General features: G+C 45.4%; 1 long non-coding RNA gene across 2 annotated transcripts in view; it reads right to left on the bottom strand.

The window, feature by feature from the left end:
- LOC123619465 (uncharacterized) overlaps nucleotides 1-23,827 on the bottom strand; it is a 50,043-nt gene that overhangs the window by 12,043 nt on the left and 14,173 nt on the right. For both annotated transcript variants that reach the window (XR_006728072.2, XR_006728073.2), the window contains exon 2: nucleotides 101-208. This is a non-coding gene — a long non-coding RNA (uncharacterized LOC123619465). The remainder of the gene's footprint in view (nucleotides 1-100; nucleotides 209-23,827) is intronic.

Raw genomic sequence — 23,827 nt, 5'->3', positions numbered from 1 at the left:
GGCTTTTGAGGAAGTAACTAAGATTAAATGAAGTCATAAGGGTGGGGCCCTGATCCAACAAGGTTAGTGTCCTTATAAGAGGAGGCACCAGGGGGCTCACACTCTCTGCCACGTGATGACACACGAGGAGACTGTCTGCAAGCCAGGAAGGGAGCTCTCAGCAGGAACCAAACCAGCAGCACCTTCACTTTGGACTTCCAGCCTCCATCTGTGAGAAAACAAATTCCTGTTGTGTTAAGCCACCCAGTCTACGGTATTTTGTTTTGGCAGTCCAAGCTGACCTAAGGCAGATGATAGTTACTCTAGTTTTACAGGTAATAAAAATAAGTCCCAAAACGTGACATGACTTGCTGAGGTCACATAGCCACTCCCTGGTAAAGCCAGGATTTGGGCCCGGGTTTGCCACACCTCCCCAAGGCCAGTGCTCCCTGTACTGTCCCCAGCCACCTCTTTTGATGGCAACATGTTTTGTGGCGAAAATGTGGTTAGAATCCTGCAGTTTAATGTTTAGGGCAGGATTTCCCAAAGAGAGTCCTGGGAGCCCTAACTCTGTAAGATGTTCTATGGATGCAGTTGTGTCTTCCAAATAAGATGCCCTAAAGTTCTAACTCCCAGGACCTTAGAATGTAACCTTATTTAGAAATAGGTCTTTGCAGATGTAACCAAGTTAAAATGAGGTCATTAGGGTGGGCCCTAATCCAAAATGACCAGTGTCCTTTTCAAAAGGGGAAATTTGGACAGAGACAGATGCACACAGAAGGAGGACAGCGTGAAGAGACACAGGGAGACCGCTATGAGGATGGAGGTGGGAGTGATGTCTCTACAAGCCAAAGAATACCCAAGGCTACCAGAAGCTGGGAGAGAGGCGTGCAACACATCCATCGCCACCACCTTCAGAGACAGCATGGCCCTGTCAACACCTTGATCTGCTCTCCTGTTGATGATGGGAAGGCAGTGGGAATTCAATGTTAACTCCACTCAGTCACTTCCATTTCAAACTTTGATTCTTTGGCATGTGTGCTCAAATTCGGGCTCTGCCTTCCCCGCCTCCTCCCTAGAAGGACATCTGTGTGCAGAGGCAGCTCAAGTCCAGGGGGACAAGGCGGGCACTTGTCCTCCCCATTCTCCAGCCATGCTGCCAGGTCCTCACGCATCATGGCCTGGCATCCACGGGCTCCTCCTGTAGGCAGGCCACATGCGACATCGCCACCTCCTCCTCATCGCCCCACCCGCAAGCCTCTTCTGGTTTATGACCCTCCCATCGAGGCTGCTGGGCACCAGCGACCTCTCAAGGGCATCTCCCAAGCAATGCTGGGGTCTGTGGAATCCTGTGGGCAGACACCTCACCAAGGAAGATACAAAGACAGCAAAGCATGTGAGAAGATTCTCAACATTACACATCATTAATGAATTGCAAATCAGAACCGCAGTGAGACGCCACTTCATACCTATCAGAACGGCCAAAATCCAAAGCACCGGTAACACCAAGTGCTGGCAAGGATGTGGTGTAGCCGGAATTCTTATTCATTGTTGCTGGGAATGCAAAGTGGTACAGACGCTTTGAAAGACTGTTTGGTGGTTTCTTACAAACTAAACATACTCCTGCCCCATGGTCCAACAATTGTGCTCCTTGGTACTTACCCAAAGGGGTTGAAAACAAACATATAAACCTGCACATGGACGTTTACAGCAGCCCTAGTCATAACTGCCGAAACTGGGGAACAACCCAGCTGTCCTTCAGTGGGTGAATGGATAAATCAACTGTGGTGCATCCAGACAATGGAGTATTATTCAGCACTAAAAAAAAAAAAGAGCTATCAAGCCATAAAAAGACACGGAGGAAACTTAAATGCATATTAGTAAATTTAAAAAGTTCGTCTGAAAAAACTACATACAGTATGATTCCAATTTATGACATTCTGGGAAAAAAAAAAACCCAATGGAGACAGTTAAAAGACCAGCGGTTGCAGGGGGTGGGGGGATGGGATAGATGAACAGGCAGAGCACGGAGGGTTTTCAGGGAATTGAAAATACTCTGTGTGATACTATAGTGAAGGATATATGTCATTACACATTCATCCAGACAACAGAATGTGTACCAAGAGTGAATCCTAGGTAAACTATGAACTTTGGGTGATTACAGTGTGTCAATGTAGGTTTTCCTTGGCAAAAAAATTTAAAAGTGTACTATTCTGCTGGATGTTGATAATGGGAGAGGCTATGCATGTGTGGAGGCAGGGAGTATGGGGGAACTCTCTGTATCTTCCTCTGAATTTAGTTATAAACCTAAAATGCTCTAAAACATAAAGTCTTTAAAAAAAATAAAGTCTATGAAAATAAATAAATAAATCAGCAAACCTGGGCACTGATACAGGGCATCTATGAAAAGCCTGCAGTTCACATCATACTTAATGGTAAAGGGCTGAATGCTTTCTCCCAAGGATTGAAAACAAGGTGAGGATGTCCACTGCCACTACTCATATTCAGTGAGATCCGAGCCAGTGCAATGAGGAAGGAGGAGGAGGAGGAGGAGGAGGATGGGAAGGAAAAAGTCATACAAATAGGAAGAAAGTAAACTGCCGTTATTCACAGATGTCAGGACTGTCTACATAGAAAACTAAATAATCTCCAACAAAAGCTACCAGCTTAGCAAGACCACAGGAAACAACCTCAATATACAAAAAGTCGACTGTATTTCTATATACAAGCAACAAACGATTGGAAATAGGAATATATATGCGTATATAACATAAATATAAGTATTTACAATAGTATGAAAAGCATGAAATACTTAGTGATAAAACTTTTAAAATACGTAGTTTTCAATATGCTGAAAACCACAAAACACTGATAAGTGAAATCAAGAAAGGCCTGAATAAGTGGGAGATACACCATGTTTATGGATCAGAAGCTTCAGTACTATTAATAAGTCAGTTCTCCTAAAATTGATCTATCTATGTAGATTCTGAGTGATGCTAATACAAATCCCAGAAGGTTCTTGTAGAAATCAACCAACAACTTGTTTGGAAATGCAAAAAATAAAATAAAATAAAATAAAACAAAATAAAATAAAATAAAGTAAAATAGTCTAACAATGTTGAGAAAGAAGAATAAAGTAGGAGGAATCACCCTATTGGATTTTAGGGCTAAATATAAAGCCACAGGAGTCAAGACAATGTGGTATCAGTGAAAGAAAAGGCATATGGATCAATAGAACAAAACAGAGAATCCAGGAGAAATATATATGGATGGTCCTTTGACATTTTACTGAAGTGAAAAGGTAATTTGTGGAGAAAGATTAGTCTTTTCAACAAATGGTCCGAGGACAATTGGATATCCATACACACAAAAAAATAAAGAGAACCTCAACCACCCCTCACACTGGATACAAAACTTAACTCAAAATACATCATGGACTTAAATGTAAAACCCCACACAAAATACATCATGGACTTAAATGTAAAACCCCAAACTGTAAAACTCTGAGAAGAAAAGATAAAAGAAAACCTTTCTGACCTGAGAATTAGGCAAGGTTTTTTTTTTTAGATAAGATACAAAAAGCAGTAGTAATCAAAACAGGGAAAAAAATTAAACAGCTCTTTGAAAGACACTTTAAAAATGAAAAAGCAAACCATAAACTGGGGAAAATATGATATGATATGATAAAAAAATCCAAAATATGTCTAAAATCTCAAAATTCACCAAAACAAGCCCATTTTAAAATCAGGCAAAATATCTGAACGCTTAAGTGAAGAAGACATATGGATGGTAAATAGCACGTGAAAAGATGTTCAACGTCATTAGTCATTCTGAAATACCAATTAACCCCACGAGATACCACCATGCTCTATAAGAAAGGCTAAAATCAATAGATAGATAGACAGACAATATTAAGTACTTAAAAAGATACAGACCAATTAAAACTCTCATGCACAGTTTGGGAGTTTCTCAAAAAGTTCAACACACCCCCACCATATGATCCACATCTAAGTATTTACCTAAGAGAAATGTAAGCACATGTTGGTAGAAAGAGTTGTACCTGAACGTTCATAGAAGCTGTATTGGTAAGAACTCCAAACTGGAAATAACCCAGATGTTCTTTAACGGGTGAATTGATAAATAAATTGTCTTAGGTTCAAGCCAAGACTCAGCAATAAAAAAGAATGAACTACTGACACACCCAATGGCATGAATGATTCTTAAAAGCATTATGCTAAGAGAAAGAAGCCCAACGCAAAAAGCTACTATATGACTTCATTTAAAAGCCGTTCAGAAAAGGGCAAAACTCTAAGAAATCCAGAGGCTGCCAGGGGCTGAGGGTGGGAGGAGTGACTGACTTCAAAAGGGACAAGAGAGAAAAGAGGAAACTTTGGGGAATGAAGCAAATTTTGTCTGGATCATGATGATATTTACCCAACTGTGCACATTTGGCAAATATCACAGAACTGTAAACCTGAATTTTATGATACATCAATTACATCGTAGAATAAACTTGACTTAAAATTTTTATCACGATTACACATTCAGATAATGTTCTCTCTTTTTAAGCAGAAGTGTACCATTAAAAGGGAGAAAAGAAGCATCATTTATGCAAATTTCTTCTGATTAATACGTGACTAAATACCATATTTTTGCATAGAGAGAGCTATAAATAAAGACATATATCACACTCACATGGTACGTTGTGTACGTGGCACCTGACAGGGAACGTTCAGAGTCGCTGCCCCTGTAATAGTCCCTGCACAGAATCGAGCTGAGGAAAGTGGTGGTGAGTATTAATTCTTGCTTCTCACCCGTGTCCCTCGCCGCGGCGGGGGAGGTAGGCGCCGCCACTGTTATTACTCTTTGCACGTCATAAATGCAAAGATGAAGTTAAAGACTTTGCTAAAGGTCACATGGCAGGTTGGTGGCAAACCCTGAACTTGGATCCACGTCTTTTTACCATAGGGAAAAATTGTAAATTTTTCTTAATCTTCTCCCCAGAGATGACAAAGAGAAAAACGTCGGGCAGGAATGATGGGTGGCAGCCTAGTTGAGGGGAAAATCCATGAGCAGGAAGAAAACCTGTTTACAGACCTGTGGGCTATTTTGAGTGCTTTCCACAGACCAGCTCAGTGATGTGACCACGCCGCCCACGTCTCTGCTCGGCGCCTGCCAGGTGGCGTGGGCACAGGTGACAGGAGTGGGGACACACCAGATGCTGTGCATCTGTTCCTTCTTGCCTCTGACCAGTTGTGAGGTGGAAACAGCCCCTCTGGGGACAGGCGACCTGGACCCCAATCCGGCTGCAGCCCACATCCACCGTGGTGTCCTGGGGCCCAGGAGAGCAGGGCAGCCTGGAACCTTCTCTTGCGGATAAGCTGACTCCCGCGTCCCTGCCCTGTGGACCTTCCCTTTCCCCCTGGGGCCCCAGAACTCCCCTCTAGGCCCCAGGAGGCTCCCCTGCCCAGGTCCCCTCACCCCTGGGTGGGCCCCATCTTGTTCACCCCCGGCAGTGTCTCCCAAAGTGAGTTCCTCTCTCCTCCAGCTCTTTGGGAAACTTAAGGGGCATTTTCAAAAGAGTTCTGAGGAAAAATAAAACAGTTCTGTGGGAAATTCTGGGCTAAACAAAGTGTCACGGGTTGGAAGGTTCTCCAGGCCTGCCCCACTGGACGTGGGCTGGAGCCGGACAGGGGTCCAGGCTGGCTGTCCCCAGAGGGGCTTCTTCCACTGGTGTGTCCCCAAAAGATATGTTGAAGTCAGAATGTGACCTTATTTGGAAACAGGCTTTTCATCGATGTAATTAGTTAAGAAGTAGGGTAGGTTCTTAGTCCAGTGTGACTGGTGTCCTTACAAGAAGAGGAGAGGGGCACTCGCAGGGAGAAGACGACCCAGCGATGACAGCCACGACGAGGCCGCAGCTGGAGGGTCGCAGCTGCAGAGCAGAGAACGCCAAGGATGGCCGCGTCAGAAGCCCGAGGAGGAGGAAAGGACCCACCAGGGTGGGTTCCACTGGGAGCCGGGGCCCTGCTGACACCTTGATTTGGGACTTCCAGCCTCCAGAACTGTGAGAGAATAAATTTCTGTTGTTTTAAACCACCCAGTTTGTGATACACTGTTACGGCTGCCGGGAGAAATTAATGCACAAAGTTTAAAAGAATTCTGTACTTCTCAGACTTTTATAAGCTCACCTGCAAGAGTTCCCAAGAGGGAGGAAACAAGCCTCATTTTCTCCGTGTATTTTGCCATGGAACTCTCTTCCTCAAAAAAGTATTGTTCCATGAAAGGATCTTTGGGAAATGGGGGCTTTCAGGACTTGTCTGTGACACCCCAGGCAGATGACACAGAATGAGGGGCCAGGCAGGGTCCACACAGCCTAGGTGCCCCTCCAAGGAAGGTGCTCTGTCCCACAGGCCCACAGCCCGGTCCCCCCAGAGAGCCCTGCTCCTGTGCAGGGAAAGAATGAGTAAAAGCAAGAGGCCCCTGATTGGCAGTCATGTTGTCCTCCTGACGGGTGACTGACCCCCTCCAACGCCAGGGCTCCCCTCAAAGGGAGGCACCACAGGACATTTGCTGGCCTCTCTGGCCTCATCTCCCACCCTCCTTACCCCTTGCACACCAGTGCGTTAGTTATACCAAACTAAAACATGCCGAGCTTTCTCTCCTCCGGGCCTTTGCACATGCTGCCCTTGTGGTCTAGAATAACCACCTTTTCCCACTCCAAACCCACCCTCTGTCCCCTGGGTGGATTGCCGCTCATTCTTTAAGGCCAAGTTCAGAGCCTAAGGAAGTCCTGCGCCAGCACCTTACAGAGGGCCCGACTGCAGTCCTGACATGCGGTCTCCAGCCTGCAGTGGGACCCAGTGGAGAGAGACGGGCCTCAGAGTCCCCAGGCCCAGTTCAGGGTGGCCTCCTCACTCTGACCTTGGGCCCTTACTTTACCTTCTCCAAGTTTCTGTTTTCTCATCTATCAACAGCACCTATTTGTCAGACTTTTGTGAAAATAAAATAATGTATTAAAGGTGCCAAACATCTAATCAAATAAATAAAACAGTACCATTTTTATTACGGTGTCTGTCTAGGGGCATGTCTTGCCTGCTGAACCGTGAGCCCCTTGAGGGCAGGACGGTGTGCGTCCTTACTCTTGGAGTCCAGGTCCCTGGCACAGCCCTGATCACAGAAGCCAGGTTTCCAACCGAACCAGATGGCCCCCCGGGGGCAGAGCCAGCCGCAGTGTGTGTTGTCAGCCCTCCTTCTTTCTGTTTCACCACCCTGGCTCCCGTGACTCAGTGCAGCAGCAGCAGCACCCTCTGGGCCACTCCGGAACCATCCTCTGCACTTTCCCCACCACAGAGAGCCGGGCAGCCAAGGATCACAGGGTGATGGTGAGTCCTGGGGACTGAATTCGCTGCCGGGGGTCTGCCCCAGCACTCCCCGTCTTCTCCACACCCACCTCTCCCCCATTAGCAGAGCAGAGCAGGCAGCATTTCCTCCCTCGGAGTGTCCTTGTCATTTATTGAAGCAAGCTGAAAACTGCTGAAGCGGATCCTGCTGAAAAGAAGGGCCTGGGCAGGAGGTGGGGTGAGAAGCTTCACTGTGGCAGACTCCACGCTGCGGGGGGAGGCGCCCTCCTTCCACCTGCTGTAACTCTTTCCCTTTTCCAAATTTATATAGCATACTCACACACACACACACAAAAACCATGCATTCACTAAACACATCTTGAGCATCTTCTGTTCACCAAGTTCTGTGGAAATCATGGGGACAAAATAAAAGTTTTAAAGTCCTACATTTAAGAAATCTACTAGTGAAGGTACAAGCTAAATGGCTGGCACTAAAACTCCCCAAATACGACGGCCCAAACCATAAGTGAATTTCTTTTTTCTCTTTTGGAAAAGATCAGAGGTGACTTCTACTCCACAAGGTAATTCAGGGAACCAGGTCCCTTCTGTCTTTTTTCTTATTATGGCATAACTTACATATAATAAAGTACAGAAATCCTGCAGCAACATGGATGTTACTGGAGAATGTCATTCTAAATGAAGTAAGCCAGAAAGAGAAAGAAAAATACCATATGAGATCGCTCATATACGGATCTAAAAAAAACCATAAATACAAAATAGAAACAGACTCATAGACATAGAATACAAACTTGTGGTTGCCACGGCGCGGGGGGGGGGTGGTGGTGGGAAGGGACAGACTCGTATTTAAAAATGTAGAATAGATAAACAAGATTGTACTGTGTAGCACAGGGAAATATATACAGGCTCTTGTGGTGGCTCACAGCAAAAGAGAATGTGATAGTGAATGTATGTATGTTCATGTATAACTGAAAAATTGTGCTGTACACTGGAATTTGACACAACATTGTAGAATGACTATAACTCAATAAAAAAAAGTTTAAAAAAATAAAAAAGTACAGAAATCCTAAGAGGGTGGATCAATTAATTTTTATATATGTATACACCTGTGTAACCACCACCCAGATCAAGGTATAGAACATTTCCAGCACCCAGGGACCTCCTGTCTTATTGCTTTATCATATGCTAGGATGTTATGTTTGTACTGTGGTCATATCATTCACTCAAATCATCAGCTGCATGTTCCAGCCCATGGGAAAGGCAGTGGGAGCCTGGCGGGGGGAGTGGCGAGGAGGTGGAGGACGTGGCTCACAATTTCCTAATAAATTTGTGACCTATAAGTTGCACACATCACTTCTGCCCATACTCCACTGGCTACCTCTTAGTCATATGATCACATGGGCCGCAAAAGGAGCTGGGGAAAACTGCCTCTATGTGGGTAATCACAGATACCATAAAAATTCACGAGGTTCTATTACTAAGAAGAAGAAAGGCAGAAGGGATTCCAAGATGTCAAGTATGCAGTAAACACCCAGACATACCTGGCCCTCTGGAGCCTGTTTATTGAGGGGACGCATGGAGCAGCAGCAGGAAATCAGAATCTGAGCAGGATGGACCCTGGCCCCTGGGCTGTGAGGTTTTTGAGCTGCATGATTACAGGGGTACTGGCTCCTCCCTGGCCTGATCAGAGGCTGGGATCCAACATCAATATGATGCATGGGGTTCTGGCTCCATCTCAGCACCCATGGCTAGGAGACCACCAGCCCCTCAAGTGTCATTATCAGGGGGTGGGGCTGAAGCCTTATACTGCAGCTTTTACAACATGGCCACCTCAGGAATCTGCCAGAATTGACTGCCTCAAGCTCTTGGCTTTAGCTAGTCTCCACAAGTTTTGCAAGAGACCAACTTACAGACAACCAGTCTAGGATAAATCCACCCCTACCTGTAAAGAGGACAAGTAGCAGGGAGGGTCACAATAGGCTCGCGCTCCAGCAGTGCCAACAACCAGCTAAAGCAAATTCAGCGTGATGGACACTCTAATAGAAGCCCGGGAGTGTCCTATATGGAAAGCCATCAGTGCAGAGAGGAAACACTTAAAGTGAGTCATAAGGAAAGAGGGAGCCCTTTAGTGCACAGGGGAAAGGATGCGGATGGGAGGGGAACATTACCGACAAGCCAGCAAAAAGTGTGACAGTACGTATGATAAGTCCCTCAACAAACAAAGATCAAACAGACATCGCGGAAGAAACACAATAAAAAGAAACCGATGGTAATCTAGTTTTATCATAGCAAGCATTAAATTGACCTGGCATATGGGAAATTCACCAGATTATATAATGTTCACTGCCTGATATAATAAGTAAGCACCCAAGTTGTCTAGAATTATATCTTCCAAAAGTGCTACTTGGCATATACTTGGTTTTAAAATTAAAAGGAATCTAAAATTATAAGCGAGATGGGTAGAATTTGTCCACTATAATATCTTAGGAAGTCTTAGCAACCTATGTCACGTTAGGGGTAGCAAGAAATAATTCTGAACAGCATCCTGCATAGAACCACGTAACAGGTAACTAGACACCTAACCACACCTTAACTCTGGTAACATATACATTACTCAGGATTTAGTCTAAATTTCTATGTCAGAGGCCCCCAAATATAGTGACTTAAAATAGAAATGTGTTTCTCTTTCACATAACAGTCTGAACGCAGGCAGTGGACCAAGGCTGGCAGGTGTCTCAGCTCAACGAGGTCACTTAGGGACCCAGATTTCTTCTGTCATGTGCTTTGCCATCCCCTAGGCTGTCATCAGTGTCCACACAGTGACCACTGGCTCCTCAAAACCACCTCTACATCCCAGCCCAGGAAAGGTGGAAGGAGCGAGCAGGGCAAGCAATTTATATGCTTAAAAAAGTAGGTAAGTCTTCTAGATGAGACAAACTATTAATCTAAAAATAATAATCTGGTTTAAATAATAATAATAATTTGGAAATGACATGCACCACTTCCTCTCACACCTACTGGCCAAAAGTTGATCACATGGACACAGTTAGCTGCAAGGTAGGTGAGAAATGTGGTCTGGGGTGGTTGATCGCACGCTTGGCTAAAACTCAGGGGCTCTTATTGCCCGAAGGGAGAAGGGCAGTTAGTAGCCTCTGCCCCAACATCTAAATACAGGTGATCACAGGGATAGACCAACCGAACAGCAAAGGAATAAGGAGCTCACTCAGGCAGTGAGCTCACCACTCCTAAGGCTTTCTAATTCTTTCAAAGAAGAAATCCATTTGTGCTGCCCTTCAATTCTGGGTAAGGAGGAAAGAGTGTTAGAACAATTCAGGGAGGCCTTCTATAAACTCTCCAGGCAACAGTTCACATTTCTACTCCATTAACCCCTCTGCCAAGATAAAGGTCTACTTATGCAGGTAGTCAAGGTGACAGGCTTAGGTCCCTGCTTCCAGTTTCTGCCAAATCTGGTTTATGTTTAAACCCAATCAGTCTGCCTCAGACCACCTAACCCATCCCACCTGTTTTGCAGACCATGAAACTCTCAACACCACCAAGAGGACAGAAACTTGCAATCGTGGCGGGTAGATAGTGCCAGCAACTGAGGCGCCTTGGTTTCCAGGAACATGTTTGTTATAGATGGATCGGGGGTTAAGGGGTGGCTCTGTGACTCACAGAGACCCAGAGTGTCTGCCCAAAACAGGAGATGGTCTAGAGCGAGCTCATAGCAGCAAGCTGAGCTGGCATTTGAGGAGATGCCAGGGACTTAGGGCAGAGATCTGCCACTCTCCCACCCAGGGCACCTCTCCTGGAAGGGATGAGCCTGAGGCGCCGGAGGGTAACCCCCCTGGAGGATGCCATCTGTGCAGCAGCAGGAGTGGCAGAGGCCCCAGCCAGGTGAGCCTGGACCCAAGACCACAGACACGAGCCTTTGTAATAATCTGGTTCATGTCTTCCTTCTCCCTAAAGACGCTAAGCTCCAGAACAGCAGGGGTTATGCCTGTCTATTGCACTGATATATCCCTAGTACCTGGCGCATAGTAGGTGTTCAATCTTTTTGACTGTCATCCCCCCAACTCAGGCCTCATCTGGAGCCATGGTGCAAGAACATTTATTGGGTATTTGCTACCTGCCAAGAACTGAACTAGGTAGGTATTTCCCCACATGGTATCTTAGAGCCTCTTAACTTTGACAATTAGGTATTACCATCCTCCCTGGGATGGAACCCAGCCCAGGGGCCCCTCCTAGACACCATATTCTAGCCTCAAGATCACAGATTTCCAGGATGGAGGGGCAGAGGCAGGCCTTAAAGATAGCCCCACCTCTTTAGCATGCAAAGTCGACCCCTTGCTTAATCCTTACACAAGCCCTGGGAGCTATGAGCCTCGTTCCCCCATTTTATAGATGAGGAAACAGTCTTGGAAGGGTTAATAACTTTCCCAAGCCCCTCCGCTACAGGCAGCAGAGCCAGGTTTTGAACCCAGCTCATTCTGACTCCAAAGCCCCAGCTCCTCCCACTTACACGGACTCAATATTTGACCTTTGCTGTGGACTGAACTGTGTCCCCCATCAAAATCCGTGTGTCGAAGCCCATGCAACTAAATTGGAGATGGGGCATTTAAGGAGGTGATTAAGGTTAAGCGAGGTCATAAGGGTGGGTCCTGACCGTATAGGACTGGTGCCCTTATAAGAAAAGGAAGAGACGCCAGCATCCTCTCTCCATCACATGAAAACCCAGCAAGAACGTGTCCACCCACAGATCAGGAAGAGGGTCCTCAACAGAAACTGACCACGCTGGCACCCTGATCTCAGCTATCCAGCCTCCAGCACTATGAGACAATAATTTCTGTTGTTTAAGCCACCCAGGTTAGGGTATTTTGTTACGGGAGCCCGAGCAGACTAAGTCAAGGTTCTCCTAATACCAAATAGCTCAGAGCCAAATGGAAGAAGCTCCTCAGGGTCCCTTTCCCCGTTGTTCAATATTTTAGGGGGAAAAATAGCTTTAATATCTCCCAAGGACATCCTAGAGTTTACAGAAGAGCTGGGAACTGCCATAGGACCGGGACCTGCTGGTTTAACTTCCTCATGAAGAATTTATGGGGGCACAAGTACTCCCAGAGCTCCCAGGATTTCTTAAATTAGCAATTCTCCCCAATCTGAAGATCCTGTCTTATAAATGCCTGGCCCTCATCACCCCCTCCTTAGGGGGCAACCACCTGCTCTGTCTGGAAAACGTCTATTCTGCCAAGAATCCCCACACCTTCCCAGTTAACACAGAGTGTTCAGAGCATCAAGGAAGGAGACTGGCATCTCCTCAATTTCCCAGAGAGGAAAACTGGCCTTCTGGGGTGGAGAGGTCCCCAGACTTGCTGAGTCACAGTCCTTGAATGCCTCTGGTCTTCCCACGTGAAAACCACAGCTTCCAGGTCAAAGCACAATGCGAGGAAGTATATCTGAATCAATTGCGTTAAATAAGTGAATCAGTTCACGGGCAAACAATTAAATGCAAAATGACAACTAAATAATTAGAGCAATTTGAGCACCGTGTCAGCCAGAGAAAGAAATAACACAAAAATCAGGAGGAGGAGGGCGGGAGGGAGGAAGGAGAAGGTAGAAAAAGAGGAGAAGTGCATTCTCCTCTCTCTGTTTACCTGAGGCTCCTACGGTCCCCCTTCCAGTCCATTCTGTCTGGCAGTGGGTGATGGAGGCCATGGGCCAGGCACTGGGCAAGGGGCTGAGACTCAGAAATGAATCTGTCAAAGCCCCCTGGAGGCTCACTACAGTCTGTCCCATCGCCACTAAACAGTGCTGAGCAAAGCAGCCCCTGGGAGTGGAGGGTCTTGTCCCAGGGATGAGCCGGCAGTCTGTCACCATCAGCACATGACATGAGTTCAGGGTCCTCGAACAGTCACACCCTCCCGGGGACACGCCAGGTTTGCCTCTGAATTCCAAGTTATTGCTTCATCATTTACAAAGCACGTCCACATCCTGTGTCTCGTTTAAGGCCTCATAACACCCTTTAGGAGGTATTGTGACCAGCTCCATTTTACAGAAAAGGAAAATAAGGTTCAGAGATGCTAATTAACTTGCCCAAGGTCAAGAATCTAGCGAGTGACCAAGCCAGGTTTGAACTCAGATCTTCTTGGCTCTAAATCCAGTGCTCCTGTCACCCTTCCAAGCTGCCTCCCAGTCCTGCGCCCACACCCTCATTTATACTCACACACACGTAGGCCTAACTTGGCACAGAGTCTAGACAAATTTGGAGCAGGGCACAACTCAAATTCATCCCGACTCTGAGCATGTGAGCAATGTGTGCCCTTGGGAGGAAACGATCTGCACCTGTTTCCGGGGGCAGGGATGTGGGGGATGAGGAGTGGATCTAAAACCAGTGATGTTACGCCTGGAAATGAGCCTTGTAAATCACTGAGCAACCCAAATGTGGGTTAATGCCAAGCTTAAGGTGGCTTGTTGTGTGTCTGCCAGCAGGAAACAGGACTGGAAGCCCAAGTTCACGCCACAAGACCCCCTCAGGCTCTCACCAGACTCTGCCTGGCAGAGTCCCCCACCCCAGTCCCTTCCACATCCCACCACATCCAAAAGCCTCCATTTCTCCATCAACAAAAATATAGCTTAAAATGCATTTGATGATTCATAGCACAGAATAGAAAGGCACCCCAGCATCCTAGCAGGTATTGCTTCTGCCAGAGCAAATCCTCATGGCTTTCAGCAACATCACACACTTCTTCAAAAGTAAAAGATGATTTTGGCTTTCTCAGTAGATGTTAAACCAGAAATGGAGTCTTCAGATCTACATTCTGAAGTGTTTCATAAAGCATTCCTCTCGGAATAGAAATGTGTTTGCTTTTTACCAAAATGCATGAACTCACTCATTTCTGAGCAACTTGAGTGATCCTATTTTGTTCATGGATGTGGTACCAGGGGTAACACATGAGATTTAGATGTAATTCTCTTACAAATGCCCCCCACCCCGATATCTAATTATTCCATTCAAACCCAAGTACATTGTCTTCTAAATTTCTAAGTGGTTTAATAATAGAATTGCTTCATTAACTCTGACACATGCTTTGGAATTAAGAAAAAAATAAAGAAGGGCTAGAAAATCAAGCAGCTGCAGACACGTGCATTTCTGAGTTCTAAACACTCGTGGAACGCCATGACTGGGAGCCCTTTGGCTGTAGCAGGTCGTAAAAGGATTGTCCTACCGTCTCTGCACCTCCCACGCCAGCCCCTCTCCTTCCTTAAAGGTGGAGCCCACCCTGTCACTCCCATCCATTCTCTCCTGCTTTCTTCCCCTGAAGAGGGAAATGGGGCTCCACCTTCCTGGAAAATAAAGGCCCAGAGCCAGGAAGTCGTCGGGGAGTCCTCTGTCCTGCCCCCACATCCGTCCTATGGTCCGTGACCATGACCCTTTTAGATTTCTTCTCCATTTCATGCAGAGAGACCCAGACCCCATGCTGAGGATCATTGTGTCTCTTCATTTTGTTTGCACTGAAAAAAACAAGAACCCAGAGAGGAGAAATGACTTGACCAAGGTGATGTCAACAAAGGGGCCAAACCAGGACTGGGACTCAGGCGTTCCAGCTCTGCATCCCCTGGCAGCCCGGACACCCGATGCCTCCTGATGGGCCTCCTTCCTGCATCACCTGTCCCGACCACAGTCTCAACAGTAATGTCTCACGCTCCCATCTGAACCCCTTCAAAGTCTTCCCAGGCCAAATCAAGTCCCCAGCCTTTCACTGGGCATTCAGGGACCTGAGGATCCACACTAACTCTACCCTTCCCACTACTCCTGACATAAACTTCCAAATAGGTTCTCCTCCAGCCCACCCTGCCTTCTGCCTCCCCTAGTCTCATCCCCTTCCAACTCAAACAACTGGTCAGCACCCCTCTGCCCTCTGCAGCCCCTCCCCAGCCAAGTAGTCCAGACAGCACAGCTCTGGATCCCCAGCAAATTCCGTGGCCCTCTGTTAGCAGGCAGAGCCCTCTGTGAGTGTGCCTGCTCCCCACTGGGCTGTGGCTCTGCCTGGGTGGGAGCCACATCCTAACTATTTTTGTGTGACATTCCCTTTGGGCCCAAAACTTAGCACAAACCAGACATTTAACAAGCAGGCACCTAATAAACGTGAATAAAGTGACAGTCCTTTTTAAGAGTGATGGTTTTCTCCATGTTAATTACACTCCCCCCAAACTGTCACTGTGGTCATTGTCTGCACTATGAAGGATTTCCAACTGAAAGAGTTTCCAAAATAAGCCTCCCCTCTGAAGGTGTTGAGGAGGACAACACTTGTACTCCAAGCTGTGGCCCTTCTTCAGAGAGTCACCACGGAGTCCCCTGCAAAAGGGGTACAGACACCTCCCACTAGAGATCGCTGAGTCAAGAGAACCAGCCCTTAGATAAACAACAAGTTTCTCCTGTGTAGCACAGGGAACTATGCCCAATATCTCGTAGTAACCTATAATGAAAAGAATATGAAAATGAATATATGTATGTTCATGTATGACTGAAACATTATGCTGTATGCCAGAAATTGACATGTAAACTGACTATACTTCAATAAAAAATAAATAAATAAAAATTTTAAAAAAGAGAGAGAACCAACCCTGCTCCCAGTGACTTCCCCACTACCTCTACCAGGTAGACACTGGACTTGGGGTGGGGGAGGTTGAGAAATGTCCAGGACTAGGGAGCTCACAGGCCAGTAGAACTAGAAGGACACACCTGAATAGAGCTCAGCTGCAAAGCAGGAGGCCGTAGGCACAGTCGAAGGGGACCCAAGATGCTACTGGAAGGAGGGGGCCTGGCTTCGAGGAGAGGAGCCACTCAGAGCTGGACCAAGGGCTTCCCACCCTTCCACTAAGCCATCACCAGCAACGTACCCCCTTCGTGGCCACCCAATAGGCTCTATCACATGCAAAGGGAGGCCAGGCACAGAAGAGAGGCGTTTCTTCGTGGTAATTTCTTTTCTTAGAGAGAAACATCTTTTCCAGAACTACTCCTCCAGCAGACTTATCCCACCTCCGCTGGCCGAGACTGGGTCACATTCCACATTTAAACAGTCACTAGCAAGTGGAATAGACTTACCATCACATTCCAATCAACCTTAAGTGCCTGGGGGACCCCAGGAAGCACAGGTTCCCCCCAACCTGAGAAAAACTGGGGTTCTACCAACAAGGAAGAAGGGGGCAGTGGCAGCATCAGCTACAAAGGTGGAACCTCAGCCCAACACACTCAGACCTTCGCAGCTGACTTGATCTGGCACATCCTCTCCTGCAGCGTAATGCAAACTTAGCAGTGAGAGGCAGTGTCTGGGTGTATGTAGAATGAGTTCTCATCAATGGCCTCAGAAAACCTGAATTTTTCCATTCAGTTCTGATACTTGAGAGTCACCTGGCATTGGGCAAGTCACTCAACCTCTCCAAGCCTGTTTTGTCATCTGAAGAATGGGGATTATAACCCTTCACCAGCTACGGCGAAGATCAGGTGAGGAATGGTTGTGTGTGCTCAGTAAAACCTTATTTCACATAAAGGGCCGCCTCACCTTCTCCTCAAAACAGTGTTCTACACTTTTATATTTTTTAGATGATTGTGATACAGGATGCAGTTGGCTGACTGGCACCAATGGTGGCTATTTTGGGAGGAGTGGTTACCAAGGAACATGAGGCTCTGGTAACCTTGGCAACCATAGGTAAGCCAGAATGATGGCGCATTCACGTTCTGTATTCCATTCTCATCTCCTCCCCACAAAGCTTGGCATCTGGTGATTTATTTATCAGAGGAGGCATCTGCCAGGGCCGAGCAGAACCTAGCACTGGCCTGGCTAGACTACTTTTAGACAGAATGGGCCAGGTAGGCACTAGAAAGACACAGACAACTCCCTGCTTCTGAGGTCTCTGTGGAAAGTGCCCATTTTCTGCCTCGTGGTCCTTGGCATCATCCCATCCTCACTCCAGAAGTCCAGACCACACCAAACACTGTGTGCAGGAGCCAGAATGATACAGAGTGGACCCTGGTTAGCCGTGACAGGCTCAGAAAGCAGCAGGCAAGGCTGCCCAAGAAGAGGCAACAATTATGCTCTCTTGTAAACTCAAAGTATTTGAACCATCATTTTTATCGAGTAGATATAGATGACATTAGCAGATATAACTAGATATAGAAGCATATTTATAACCAATGTGTAGGGTGTAAAGACTTCCAGTGCTCCAAGTGCCCACATGACCACAACCCAGCTTAAGAACCAGAATGTGGCTGAAACCTTCGCAGCCACCTGTGCCCTCCCCATCACATCCCACCCCCACATCTGGGTACCTCCATTGCAAATAGTCTATTTACATTTCCTTGCTGTGCTTCAGAGTTTTGCCATATTTGTATTACTGAAAATGTATTTACTTTTGCATATTTTTGAACTTTACTTAAATGGAATGATACAGACTCATTTTTCTCCCACTGCTTTTTTTCAAATATAAATTCCTGAGGAAATGTGTGTGTGTGTGTGTGTGTGTCTGTGTGTCTGTGTGTGTGTATATATGTGTGTGTGTATATATATGTGTGTGTGTGTGTATATATATATATCAAGCTTATTAAATGTATTTTTCAAATTTTCTACATTCAAACTGAATTTTTATCTGCTTTCCCTATCAATTAATGAGAGAGTTATAGTTAAATCTCCCAATCTGATGGTAGATTTGCCAATTTCTGCTTGCAGTTTTTGTCTTAAACCAACTTTTGCTTTACATATTTTAAGGCTATATTACTAGGCAAATACAAGTTTAGAATTCTAATATCTTTCTCATGAACTGAGTCTTTTATTATTATGCAGTAATCTTCCATCTCTAGTAATTCTTTAACCCTAACCTCGGCTACCTGCAATTAGATTATAGCTACACCTGTTTTTGATTAGTATTTGCCTAATATTTTCCATATACTTTTACTTTTAACAAGTCTGTATACTTACAGCTTGCCTGTTTTGTTTCATATTTATTTTTACTTTTTATTATGGAGGAGTCCACACAGGCATAAAGTAGATGAAATAGTATAATAAATCCCAGGTAACTCTCCCCTCGTCCCAGCAACAATCAATGCCCACTCTTGCTCTGTCCACACTGCCATCACTCTCCTACCTTCTACCCACTTATTTACATATTATGAAGGAAATTCCAGATCTTACGTTTTAGACATGTCTTATAAATAGCAGATAGCTAGTTTTGTTTTTCTATGCCATCTAAATTTTCTTCTTATCCATTTATTCCATTTACTCTTCTTTCAGTAGACAAGCTAAAGCTTTTACTGTGCATACTTAATAAAAGCTGAAGATAATAATTTCATCTTCCTTCCAAACAATAGAACCTTATAATTTATATGCAGCATTTTCTAATATATTTGTTCTACCTCCTTTTTTAACCTCACAAATTAGTAATTATTATTGCTGCTGTTGTTTTGACAGAATCAAAGGTTGTTTGGAATTTTGGGGAGGGGGAGGTAATTAGGGCTTTATTTATTTACTTGTTTATTTTAATGGAGGTACTGGAGATTGAACCCAGGACCTCATGCCTGGTCCTCTCTACCACTGAGCTATACCCTCCCCCTGAAAGTTGCTTGGATTTATCCGTGTTTACTAACTTCTTTGCCCTCCATCTCTTTACATTTCAGATCTTCCATCTAGGATGAATCCTCTGCTTTTAGAATGTACTTTAGTGAAATTGTATATGCGATAAATTCTCCATTTTGTTTATCTCGAAACATCTTTATTTTACCCTCATCCCTGTAAAATAATGTTTCTGCACATAAAACTCTAGATTTTCAGTTATCTTTTCCAGTTATATATTACAGATACAGAGGGCACATTGAATGTACGCTATCTTCTGGATTCCATCATTGCTATAAAAAGTTGGCGATACTGCCTTTCTACAAATAGTGCTGAAAGCAAAAAAAAAAAACAAAAAAAAGAAAGAAAGAAAGAAAGAAACCCCGAGGCCTCCCAAAAAGGAAGTCAAAGCAAAGCCAAGAAAGCAGTACAGAAAAGGTGTCCTAAACCACAAACAAAAAAAAAAACAAAGATGAAAAAACAAATGGAGGAGACTTGTTCCATGTTACCCACATTCCAACAAGCCCAGGACACTGCCACTCTGAAGGCAACGCAGGTATCCTCAGAAGAATGCGCCTCGATGATCGACTTCACCCAAATGCCAGCATCAGGTCCCCCCTGGCCACACAGTCGGCCAGCAAGATGGAGACCAGCAGCACAGCAGCGTTCTCCATGGACGTCAAGGCTAACAAGCATCAGATCAGATTAGCTGAGAAGAGGCGGATGCTCATGTGGCCAAGGCCATGCCCTTACCTGGCCCGCTGGACAGAAAGGCACTGGAACTGGCCCTGACTCTGAGGCTTTGAGTGTGGCCAACGAAACTGGGGGATCGTCCAAACAGAGCAGAGCTGGTGAGTTCTAAATATAATAAGACTTTCCACAATCCAGGAAGAAGGAAGAGGAGAAAGGAAAGGAGGAGGAGAAAGGGAAGAAGAAATCTCTTAGTATAAATTGTCATTCCTTTCAAAGTAATCTGGGATAAGTCTGTTGCTTTCAGTGTCTTCCTGTCTCTGGTGGCCGGCACAGTCAGTATGACAGGATATGATCTCTCGTTTATTCTTTACAACAACCCTATGAGGAAGGCAAGACAATTATTATTCTATCGCCGGAAAGATTCGGAAGCTAAGGCTGAGGGGTCAAGGTTTAAAAGAAAGAGAAAGACTAGAATGCATTTTCAACCATGAAATGTCCTGCTCTTTATAATAAAGGACCAATCAAGAAGTGGCTAAGTTAGATCTAGATTATTTTGGAACAAGAAGCAGAGAATACATTCTGAAATGATGTCAGAAACATCACTGAGGCAGCCAGGCTGGCCGTCAGGGCCCCACATTTGTGGCAGGGGAGTTGAGACACTAGAGAGGCCAGTTCTCAGCTTCTCAGAGTTGGAAACTCCAGCTGCTTATCTCCCAACTGCTAACACTCAGGATCTTGAGAGGCTGATTGGGATGATAAGAAAGGATTTCCAAGAATTAATTTGTAACTCAACTAGAATGACTACAGGGATCAGACAGTCCAGAGCAGTGATCTCCCAATTTTTTTTAATAAGCCATCCATCAATAAAATATTTAGCGTATGCATCCTCAATAAACATGCATTTAGCTTTTATAAATGTCTAAGTAGTGAATAAGATTAAACTACCACATTATGTACACTCTAACCAGTAAACTGAAAATAGAATGTTAGAACAGGATGGAAAATAAATATAAATGGAGGTTCCAATATCTGTCTCCACTCCCCAGTGAATCATCCTGTCTCCCAAAGCAGCAACAATAAAACAGTAACAGCAGAGTTCCTGCTGAAAACCCTACTGGATACAAATATTTTCTTTACATCTGAGGAAACCAAGGATCAGGAAGGTCACAGCCTTGATCGATTTCACACCTGGTGGGTGACACAGCCAGGACTTGAACTTGAGTCGGTCTGGCTTCAAAGCCCAAGTGTGATCTTTTCACTCACTGTCTTTTCCCCAGCGTCAGGGGCAAGTCAGCTGCAAATAGAAGCCTTAGCAGGAGTGGAATCACTAATGTTATTGTCATCAGTAATTATAAGCTGAAACAGCCATGACTGCAATACCATATTTAATTTTCGTAAATACATGGTTTTTTTATTGCATATGAATAAAAATGCCCATTACACTAACCAGATACCTAGAATTAAAAAATAAAAAAATTTTAAACCACCAAAACATCTACCGGTATATAATTACTCACTGCCTACAGACTATATTTTTTAAAATAGTCACAAAGAGCAGGAATAATTAAGCTGGCATTATTACTCCATTATTCGATCACCATTGTGTTTCAGTCACATGATGAACAAATTTCCCTCCTGATTGAAACTGAAATGCCAATAGGAGTTGGATTTCAGGGTCAATCATGGGAAAATATGAATTGGAAGTGGGGGTTTTGATTAAACAAGCCCAGAAACTGGCAGTTTACAGCATCAGACATTGGCATGCTGTCCCAAACAATCTACGAGGTAACAGCGTGACTTCCCTAGGAGACAACTGATTTGATGCAGCTGGGAGGAAAGTCAAGTCGAGATTGGAAACACTGCCTGGTGCTTCCTCCCCTAAAATCAACCTGGAGAAATTACAGAGCAAGAGAAACACAGATCAGAGGAGCAAACAACAAGAACAATGAGATAAAAAAGATTTAGAAAATTGAAGAATGGCTGAAGTGATTCTTGGTGTCAGAGCTGGCTCCCAGACGTCACCCACACAGCCTGTCGAGAGGAAGAAGCCGAGTCTTTTGCCCACCTGGGCGAAGGGGAACATCACTTCCCAAAGGTCTGGCAGTTTCTCGGTGGGGAGGAGACATTGTCAAAACCCACTGAGAACTGGAAGCTGATTTAAGGCGGCTCTTTTTGACGGAGGAAAGCTCAGTTAGGACCGGGTAAGGGTCGTGACTCAGCAGTCCAGAGTCGGTGCAAACAGCAAGGTGAGGATTCTGAGACAAAGAATTCAGAGACTCTCAGGGCACAGACTGGCTCCTAATGTTTTCCACTGAAAAGCTGATGAGTCTTTCTGGACATTGCTGTCAGAACAATCCAGCAATTACCTGGGCTGAAGACTCTTGGAAAAGGGAAGTTAATGAACACAGAAAAATAGCGCAAGTCAAATTAGTGTAGGCAATAGGTGTGGTCCTGGCCTAGCAGAAGGGTAGACTTTTCTGTTCCTACTGGTCGGAGTGGGGCTGGCGCTGGGGTGCTGCAGGACCACCAGAGAAGGCAATGGGAGGGTAGGTTAGGGCACTTGTAAGTTCTGCTTTGGCCGCCATTCTGCCATCCTTGAAACCGTCATTGCTGGACCATCAGGCCAGGCACCTGCTCCTGGTGTCTGTGAAATAAGCAAGCCATTAACATGATCTTTGCTGGAATGAAGGCATGAGGCAAAACAGGTGAGGACAGACCCTCACCTGTACATGTAAAAATGGTTATAATGGTAAATTTTACGTTATGTATATTTTACTGCGATTTTTTTTAAAGCATCCATCCACCTATCCCCATTGAGACAAGACCCTATTCTGCCTGTAATCTGAGGGTCCCTAGGAAGCTACAGTGTCCGTGATGGGTCTGCCCCGAGCCCTTGGACCATAGGGGACTATGGGTCAGTTGATCAGGAAGGGGCACAAAGGAACTTTGGGAAGTGATGAAACTGTTAAATGTCTGATTTTGGTGATGGTTACATGAGTGTCTAAATTCATCAAAAGGACATACAGGTATATTATTTATATGTCAATTACACCTCACTAAAGCTAATTTTTTTAAAGGGGATAGAGGAAACAAGACTGGCCAAATGTTGTTAATTGTTGACATTGGTGATGGGTACATAGAAAATCATTCTATTCTATCTACTGTCATCTGTATTTGAAAATTACCCTAATAGAAAGTTTTTAAAATCGAAGGACCCATCATCCAACTTCCCTTACTCCACCACTCACAAAGACACTCCACAGTGGGACTGAAAAGTCAGGGTAATAGCTCCTGACATTTACACATTATTTACAAAATATGTTTCACTAACCTTAATTCATTATTCTCATGAGAATCCAGGGCAGCCATAAATTATCCTCCCACCACCACGTGGGAGCTCGAAGGGGCCCGTGAGAAGTGACTTTCCCAAGATCACACAGGCTGGGCAGCGGGACCAGGATCCATGCCCGGGGCTCCGGACTGGAGCAGGTGTTTTCTCCCACAGCCCCTGCTGCCGGGCTCCGGGCCCCGAGCACAGCCACCACGCAGAGACTTCTGCCTCGCCCAGGCTCTCCTGAGAAAGTTCCAAAGGAGCTTCCGGCAGGGCAGTTCTCATCCAGATCAGCAAGTGGGGTTGGAGTTAATTGCCTGTTAGTTGCCATGGTTATGTCTTAGTTCCCCTTGAGCCCCCAAAAGAGGCAAATAACAGTGGGAGGAAAACGTCGCAGCAGGGTCAAAAATGCTCCCTGTTTGCAGAACACGTCAATTGTCTCCAGTTTCTGAGAATGACTCTACTTGGAAACAGTCATCAATATGCAAAAGGAACACCATTTCCTGGCATCCTGAGCCACAAGCCCTGAGTCTGGAGGTGTCGCTCTGTAAGTAAGAAACCAAAAGCACGCTGGCCCCCTCTCCACACCTGTCTCATAAACGGATTTTGAGGATTAAATGGGTAACACCTATAATGTGCTTAAAATGACAGATGGCTGACAGTAACCCCCAATATTTTAATTAATATTATGATTTCAAACACACATCTAGGCCTGAAGACCTTCTGGCCCCAGTAGGAAGGGCTGCCAGGAAGGCCCAGGTGTGGTGGGACGGTTGTCACACAGCCAGAGGCACCTGGCAGGCCACAAGGGCCCCCCTCCCCAGGCTTCACTGGGCCCACTCATCGCCTCTCCACTGTTG

Source organism: Camelus bactrianus, chromosome 15 (assembly GCF_048773025.1).
Source record: "Camelus bactrianus isolate YW-2024 breed Bactrian camel chromosome 15, ASM4877302v1, whole genome shotgun sequence".
NCBI lineage: Eukaryota > Metazoa > Chordata > Mammalia > Artiodactyla > Camelidae > Camelus > Camelus bactrianus.
Note: the sequence above shows the minus strand (reverse complement) of the source record. Positions and strands in the feature narration are given on the sequence as shown.